Source organism: Coffea eugenioides, chromosome 11 (assembly GCF_003713205.1).
Source record: "Coffea eugenioides isolate CCC68of chromosome 11, Ceug_1.0, whole genome shotgun sequence".
Taxonomy (NCBI): Eukaryota; Viridiplantae; Streptophyta; class Magnoliopsida; order Gentianales; family Rubiaceae; genus Coffea; species Coffea eugenioides.
Genome location: NC_040045.1, coordinates 25,553,750 through 25,563,104, shown reverse-complemented (window position 1 = coordinate 25,563,104; position 9,355 = coordinate 25,553,750).

Below are 9,355 nucleotides of genomic sequence, written 5' to 3'. Positions count from 1 at the left end.
GAAGAAACAGAAGTTGTTAACATTGGTACTGAAACTGAGGTTAGGGAAATACAAATCAGCATTCATTTGAATAAAAAGCAGAAAGAGGAGATGATTGAATTTTTGTCTATGTTTTAAGATGTGTTTGCATGGTCTTATGATGATCTGACTGGCATTTCGATCGATGTAGTGGTGCACAGATTACCCACAAACCCAGCTTTTCCACCAGTAAAGCAAAAACTCCGCAAATTCAAACCAGATATGAGCCTCAAAATAAAAGAGCAAATTGAAAACAGCTTAAGACTAATATCATCATTGTATCCCATTGCCCTGTTTGGCTTTCCAATCCAGTCCCCGTTCCAAAGAAAAATGGAGAAGTGCGAGTCTGTGTCGACTATAGGGACCTTAATAAGGCCAGCCCTAAAGATGACTTTCTTTTACCAAATATCCATATCATTCTAGACAACACGGTCGGGCATGAAATTGAATCTTTCTGTGATTGTTTTGCTGGGTACCATCAGATCTTAATGGCTGAGGAGGATAGAGAAAAAACTGCTTTTATCACCCCTTGGGGCACCTTTTGCTATCGAGTAATGCCGTTCGGTTTAAAGAACGCCGGAGCCACTTATCAATGGACTATGACTACTTTGTTTCATGACATGATCCACAAGGAGATGGAGGTCTACGTGGATGACATTATAATCAAATCCAAGAAAGCCGAGGACCATTTGGTGGATTTAAGGAAGTTGTTTGGAAGGTTGCGAAAGTACAATTTCAAGTTAAATCCTGCAAAGTGCGCATTTGGAGCACCAATTGGAAAGTTGTTAGGCTTCATTGTTAGCAAGAAGGGCATAGAAATAGACCCAGCAAAGATCAAAGCAATTCGAGACATGCCAGTGCCGAAAACGCAGAAAGATGTGAAAAGCTTTTTGGGGAAGATTAACTTCATTAGAAGATTCATTGCCCAATTAACTGCGACGTGTGAGCCACTATTCAAGTTGCTAAGAAAGAATGTGCCGTTGCATTGGAATAAGGAGTGCCAACAAGCTTTTGACAAGATTAAAGATTATTTGTTGCAGCCTCCGGTCCTAGTGCCACCCAAACCGGGCCGGCCTTTGATCATGTACTTATCTGTGCTTGACGGAGCAGTAGGGTGTGTTCTGGGCAGCACGATGACTCGGGAAGGAAAGAACAAGCCATCTACTATCTTAGCAAGAAATTCACGCAGTATGAGGCTAATTACTCGTTTATTGAGAAAAGCTGCTGTGCTTTGGCCTGGGTGGCTCAAAAATTAAGACACTATCTGCTAAGTCATATTACCTACCTCATCTCCCGCTCCGATCCTTTGAAATACCTCTTGGAAAAATCGATGCCAACTGGGCGTCTGGCCAAATGGCAGATGATTCTTTCAGAATTTGATATTGTTTTCACTTCGCAAAAGGCCGTCAAGGGACAAGCTATAGCCGATCATTTGGCAGAAAATCCAAAAGACGATGATTATCAACCGCTCCATACTTATTTTCCTGATGAAAAGGTTTTATTTGTTGGTGCCGTAGAAGACATGAGCGAGCAGTGCCCTGAATGGAGATTGTTTTTCGATGGTGCGGCCAATTCTTTTGGAGCCGGGATAGGAGCAGTTCTTGTATCCCCGGAGGGGAAGCATTACCCTGGAGCCGCTAAGTTGCAATTTGCTTGCACGAACAACATGGCCGAGTACGAAGCATGTATTTTTGGTCTTAAAATGGCTTTGGAGATGGAGGTTAAGGAGTTAATAGCCTTCAGTGATTCGGATTTACTCGTGCACCAAACATTGAAGCAATGGATAACCAAAGATTCAAAGATTCTGCCATACCACTGTAATTTGCTCAATTTGGCTAAACAATTTCAAAGTTTGGAATTCAGACATCTCCCACGAGCCCGAAATGCATTTGCAGATGCCTTGGCCACCCTATCTTCTATGATTCAATATCCGGACGAATTAGGAATCGAGCCTATCCGGATTCAACTTCAAGCCAAGCCTGCTCATTGTTGAGTTATAGACAATTCTTCTGGCAACAGCCCTTGGTACAATGATATTAAGGAATTCATCAAAATCGGGTCTTACCCTCCGGGAGCTAGTGCAAATGACAAGGGTTTCCTGCGCAGAATGGCCTCGAAATTTTTCTTAAATGGAGAGGTATTATACAAAAGGACCTCAGATTTGAACCTTTTAAGGTGCGTCGATGAAAATGAAGCTCAATACATGATGAAAGAGATACATAGCGGTGTCTGCGGACCTCACATGAATGGACATTTGCTGGCCAAGAAAATTATGAGGACCGGGTATTTTTGGCTTACAATGGAACGCGATTGCATAGATTTTGTCCGGAGATGTATTAAATGTCAAATGCATGGCGACGTTATACATGCTCCTCCCACCGAATTGCATAGCATGGTTGCTCCGTGGCCCTGCTCAATGTGGGGTATGGACATGATTGGCACAATCGATCCTCCTGCTTCAAGTGGACATCGATTTATATTGGTGGCAATTGAGTACTTCACTAAATGGATCGAAGCGGAATCATTCAAGCACGTGACAAAGAAGGTGGTGGCGAATTTCTTAAGGGATCACATCATATGCCGATTTGAGGTGCCGGAAACATTGATTACAGACAATGCCAAGAATCTCAACAATGATATGGTGGACGGGCTATGCGAACAGTTCAAAATCAGACACCGCAACTCTGCCATCTATAGGCCACAGATGAATGGAGCCGTGGAAGCCGCAAACAAGAATTTGAAGAAAATCATTCGCAAGATGACTGAAAAGCATCGTGACTGGCATGAAAAACTTCCTTACGCACTAATGGCATATCGGACGTCTATCCGAACATCAACTGGGGCAACACCCTACTCGCTCATGTATGGAATGGAAGCAGTGTTGCCTGCCGAGGTCGAAATCCCTTCATTGCGTATTCTAATGGAGACCAAGTTGGAGGAGGCTGATTGGATAAAGCAGCGGTATGAACAACTCTCTTTGATTGATGAAAGACGGCTTAATGCCATTTGTCACGGCCAATGTTACCAAAAGCGCATGGCCCGGGCCTACAACAAGAAGGTCCATTTGCGTACATTTGAGGAAGGCGACAAAGTGCTGAAGCGGATTTTGCCAATGCAAGATGAGGCCAAAGGCAAGTTCGCTCCAAATTGGCAAGGGCCATTCATTGTTCAAAAGGTACTACCTGGCGGAGCCCTCATTCTGGCAGAAATGGACGGACAAACTTTTCCTCAACCTATCAACTTGGACATGTGCAAGAAATTCTTCATTTGATTATGCAAAACTCCTTTTTGAAATTCGTGCAAATGATGAAATGCAAGTCAGGCCGTCTTCTTTCCCATTTAAAACATTCAATCCCTAGTCGTCTCTTTTGAGCTATCAGACTAATAACTTTCGTTTGGCAACCCCTGAGGATTGCAAACCCCACACTGGGGAAAATTTAGTTTTCTAAAGAAAAATGCAAAAAGAGAGAAAATGCAATGGAAAATATAAAGAGAGAAAATCCAATCAAACTGGGGCAAAATTTTCCTCAGTTTTCGTTCAAAATTGGAGATGACTTCAAAATGATGCAATCTCAGGTTATTTCACACTTTTTATCAAAAATATTTGCTTTCAAGCCTCAACTTTTTGGAAAACACCCCACCTGACCTCGTTACAAAAGCCCAAAGTCCTGGCTTTCGTTACTTGCTGAATCTCTATTAGGGATTTCGCTAATCACTGGCAGGTGATGTCCAATAATGGCTTACCTAAACTTATAAGGGAAGCGCATTTTACTGATGCCAGCAATTTTCAACTCACACTCCTGAGTCGATCATGGTCGAGCTTTTCCATTGTTCCTTAGGTGAAAACTTGAAAGGGCACCTTAAAAAAAAAAAAAAAAAAGCAAAAAGGGCGGGGGCAACTTTGGTGAAAACCCGAAAGGGCGCCAAGGTAGGGTTTTGCAGCGAACAAGCACGAGGAAGAGCAGCTGGTGACTTGGTTCATGCGGATTTCTCTTCGTTTTGTAACACTTCTGTCAAGGTTGGATTCCGGAACAAAGATATCCAGAGATTCGAATGTGACATCTGTTGGCCAAAAACCGTGTCCCACTTTGAATAGATATTCTTTTGCAAATACTTTCTTATAAAATTCATTTTCCCTCAATTATTTGCATTCATGGTGTTTTCATGGTTTAGGCATGATTGATCACGTTTGCGTCTTTTTGCATGTTCATCCCTGCGTAATATGTAAATTTATCTTACATACATCATTTGTTTAATCATTGAGCTTTAATAAATGGCAATCCCCGTGATTTGTGCAAAGCATACTTTGGATTCAATCATCTTGTGGAAATGGACGTGATTTAGTGGGGCCCGTTACACAGATCTCATGATATGGCATACCTGGTCAGTCTGAGAAGAATGAGAAAATTTTTGAAGTGATTAATCCAACTAAATCAGATACTACAGTCGAAGTTGACCAAGGCATCAAAGGACTCATGTTTACACGATTCTCAAAGGGAACCGGATCAAATGATGGTGGCAATTTCCTTATTCTTTCTCTTCTGCAGGAAAATTTCATGCCTGGAAGAAAACAATAACATCACGCGCTCGAGTCAATATCAAAAGTTTTCCAACAGACAAAGGCAGATCGGACAATATTGCAAGCAAGTTTCATTAAAGGCACAACCAAACGGTAAGCATACTGGAACTTTTCCAATTTTAAATTCCTGCCTCGGGTTAGTCCCGATTTTAAATTTCATATTGGGGTCAGTCCCCCCGGGTCAGTCCCGATTTAAATTTCATGTTGGGGTCAGTCCCCCCGGGTCAGTCCCGATTTAAATTTCATGTTGGGGTCAGTCCCCTCGGGTCAGTCCCGATTTTAAATTTCTGTTTGGGTCAGTCCCATTTAAATTTTTTCTGTTTGGCCTGTCCATTTTTAAATTTCTCGTTCGAGTCAGTCTCATCAAAAGGGGCCAGTCCTCATTTCAACAAAATGACAGTCTTCGACTAGTCGCAGGTAAGTATTTGGTGTCTATTTCTTTGTCTCAAGTTTTTCCAAAACTCAGACAAAGAGGGGCAAACTGTAGACACCAAATTTTCAAATAATTTTTATTCTATTTTTATTTTTGCTTTTAGTGATAAGTCTTATCTATTTTCATTTGTTAACTTTATGATTTTGGTTTAGATTTTCTCTTTTTTTTTTAGGGCATTTGTATAGCGTTTCAGATTATTATTATGATCTATTATTTTATTTTTAGTTTTTTAGTTTTTAGTTTTTATTATTATTTTTGTATTCGTTTTGCCTTTTTAGCTGTTTATTTTTATTGTTAAGATTTTAGTATAAAAATTGTCAAAAAGAGAAAGTTATGCATGAAATATGTTTTGTTTCTTTTATTGCTTATTAATCGAAAAAAAAGGGAAAAGAAGAGAAAAATCATTAATCAAACACAAAATTCCGGCATTCTGATTCCGTTGTAGTTGACTTTGTTTAAATTTTATTTTTATCTTTTGTTCCCATTGAAATCATTATTTTTACTATTATTAACTCATTGGAAAGAAAGGAAAAATTAGTAAAGGAATTAATGAAATGCTAAAAAAAAAAGAATGCGGAAATAACGGCATGCAAGAAACAAAAAATGCAGTTTTTCCAGTGGATTTTCCGGTCTTTTTGCTGTGTTTTCTGGCTCCGTTAGATTAGGCAAGTACCGGCCATCTGGCTCCATCTAGGAGCTCCAATTCAAGGCCATGATCGATGGCTAGGAGGGGGCTGGGGGTGCTGAAATCATTTTGTGAGCCATCCAGATGGACTTTGAGGGTTTTAGGGACCTGGCGTTCCCCTATAAAAAGAAAACAGACGGCAAGAGAGGGGAGGGAAGAGCTTCGGTGGGCTGGAAAAGAAACGAGAGAAAGAAACAAAAGGGACAACAGAGAGGTTTGGGAATGACGGCTAAGTAGAAAGGCCGAGAGAGAAGGCTAGAAGAGGTTTTGACAACTGGAAAGTTGAGGGCTTTGTGAGAGTTGAGACCGAGAAAAGATCACGAGCAAAGCTGAAAAACGGGGATTGAAAGAGAGAGCGAGAGGGAACAATCTGGAAATCTTGGAGTTAGAAGAAAGCCTGAGAAACAGCGGAAAGGAGAAAACTTTTGCAGGTCTCCACCAGTAGCTTGAAGCCGTTCATCTTACCAAGAGGTAATTTTTGAACTTTCTTCCGTTCTTTTGCTTTCTGCACGACGTGTTCTTCTTTGGTTGTTTAGTTCCACTTCCCTGTTATAGTCTTGACGTTGGAAATGGTAGGAAGTGCTGTGCTGGTTCGAAAGATTACGTCTTTGGTTGAATTTTGTTAGTCGTGTGTGCCCAGAATGTCATGGTTGTGAAGTTACAGAACATTATCCCAGATTTTGCATGATCTTGTTTGGGGTTTTAACGTATGAATGGTGAATTGCAAAAAAAAAGAGATAAAAAATTATGTAGGATCTTCGTGAACGAATTTGGGTTTCGATAGCCTTTTTTGCAACTCAATTTCTCTGTCTCGTTTATGTGCTCAGCATCGAATTCTGATGAGATGTTTTAGGAGCCTTTCTATAGATTTTTCCTTGATAAGTCTAGGAGGTTGCTCGAACCATAGTGAGGTTATGTTTGTGTTTGAAAGTTTGCCGCAACAGGATTTGAAATTCTGGGTTTGTTACAGCAATTTTTTTTAAAAGAAAAAATCAATCTCTTAGGCTGTTAAAAATTTTCTAGAATGGCTTAAGCTACCTCTTGGGTCTTGTTTTGTTGCTCCATGGGATCCCATGTGTATGTTTGCTGTTGTTTCGAGTAGCAAGGTGCGGTATGCCATTAGACGGCACCAAGTAGCTAACACCTGTGGCAGCCATGACTCTTTTTCTTTTCTTTGTTGGTTCAGGTTTTGGTTTTACATCTTGTGTTATCTTTGGTGATTCGGTTGATATTGATATTTTGTTTGGCTAAGATGATCTATCCATGTTAACCAAAGATTGCTGCAACCTCATACTGCTAAGAAAAGCTACATTTCTGCTGTCCTTCATGTCGCTACAATCCATAAAATGGGAGTAGTTATCCAGTTTACCATTTAACCTTTGTGCCTAATTGATCATTGGTGAGACTAATGCAATGTTCTGCATTTAATATACACGAACTCATAGCTGTAAAATTCCGCGGCCAAAACAAAAGAAGTTGCATTTTCTGTTCTGCTTCTTTTCCGTGGCTGTTCATCGACCCTTACACTTAAGTGGCATGCTAATCTGGTTTGAAGGGAAAGAAAAGGAAGGTTTTGGTGATGAGTTTGTACGTTTGGGGTCTACAATACTTGAACTACTGATCAAACACTTTGCTAGAAAATGAACAAATCTGGTTGCTGAATGCTTGCTGCAATTTTGCTCCAGCATTTGTGTGATTCTCCTTCTATGTTTTGGTTTGTTGGGATGTTGCAATTGTGTGTCACGTTGCTTAGATCACGGAGCTGCATTTTTCCGTTCTCATTATCCCAAGTCCACACGAGCCCACATTAGTTCATTCTCCTTTCCCCATCGCACAATCACTTTTAGGCTGACTGAAAATGCAGCAAGTTTTGTTACAGCAGCTTCATCCGTAGGCCTGCATAAAGTTTAAGAGTTTGCATGGTTTTCTTCTGTGCTTGTTGTTTGCTTGGGTTATGGTAGTGTTGTAGTTTTTTCTTAGCCCAAAGCTTTGATGTTTGGTGAAAATACCCAACTCCCTTCTCGGTTGCCGAAGCTTCAGAGCTTAGGAAGGATTGCAGAAAACTTGCAGCGTTTTTTTCCCTTTCCCCTCCTGTTGCTGTTTTTTGTTTAGTTTTTTACCCCTGATGGTCAGCTCTGTTTCTCTGTTTCAATCCTTCATTGAAGCCGCATGTTTAGTCGATGTTGGTTAAAGTAGAATTCTGGTTTCTTGATGAGTTAGCGTGCATGAGGAAATGAAAAGAAGATTGCGGCTGGATTGTTTCAGGGTAGGGAGGTTCTTCTACGTAGTCTTGCATGCATGTTTCAAAGAAAAATTGCATTTTAACCCCTTAAGTTTTGCCTAAATTAGTTATGGCCTAAAAATTGGAAAAGATAATCATTGCTGTCCCTTAAAAAATGTTAATTTGCTCTGTTTTTGTCTTAACATGAACCTTGGACAGATTATTTACAATGTTAGGATGAAATAGGGATAGTTGTGAAGAACTCATAGTTATGATTTTTCGTTTGATTAGTATTTTCGCTAATTTTATCGTTTAATCCTAACAAAATTTCGATTATTCCAATTAGATTTTTGTTTGCCTTAATTTCTTTAACATAGATGATTTATTAGGTGTTTTCCTTTTGTGATTAATTTTATTTCGTGTTTAATTTTTATCTTTGTGTTTTATTTTCTTTTCATGTTACTTAATTATTAATTAAAGTGATGCCTTGATCCTTTTTATTTTTTTTGGAGGATAAATAAATAAATTCATGTCATTAACACCCCAACTCAAGGGAGGTACATTCTATCCCTTAGTTTGACCTTATTTGATCCTATGTGAACTTATGTGGCTATATGTGTTTAATTGCGTGCCTTTTGAATGTTTTCTTTATTTATTTATTTTTGCTCTATTTGCTTAATTTCGTATATTTATTTAAGCTCCTTTTGATCATCTAAAAGGCACTTGAATGCCAATTTGTAATAGTTAGGTATTTCTTGCAACAATTTATTTTATTTCCCCCTTTTTAGATTGTAGTAGGCCTTCCCCCCTAAAAAATGTAATAGTTAGGGCCTTAATTGCCTTGTGTGTTGTGCATGTCTATGTGCTATGTGTTTAATCGCTTTCTTAGGTTTTGGCCTCTAGATATGCATGCTTATGTGTTATGTGAATTACGTGCTCACATGCTTACTTGCTTTAATTATGCATATTACTTATATACGTGTATGATGGATGCAATGCGCGTAACCGTGGCTAGTCCAATGCTAGTCATGGTGGTCCACTCGAGCTCTTGCGAGTCTAATGCTTGCGAGAAAGCGTGGATGTGGGCTAGTCCAATGCTAGACCAATAGGGCCCCCTCGCGCTAGCACATACTTGTATGCCTTCATTACATCTTCATTCATTTTTTCCTTTTAGTCTTTGCATTTTTGCATGACCCTTCACTCCCCTTCCCTTACACGTTTAGGATTACATTTTCATTTAGATTAGTTCATTTGCTTGTATAGGTTAGGAAGTCACCATTCTGGTAAGGGGAGTGGACGAGTTTGGCTACACATAGCCTTAGCACGCTCATTCTTTTTCTAGCCAAAAGGAAAAGCAAAAGTCACGATTTAGGGTCTCCCCGTACCCGTCTTGCTTGCATTCCTTTAGGGTTCATGCAT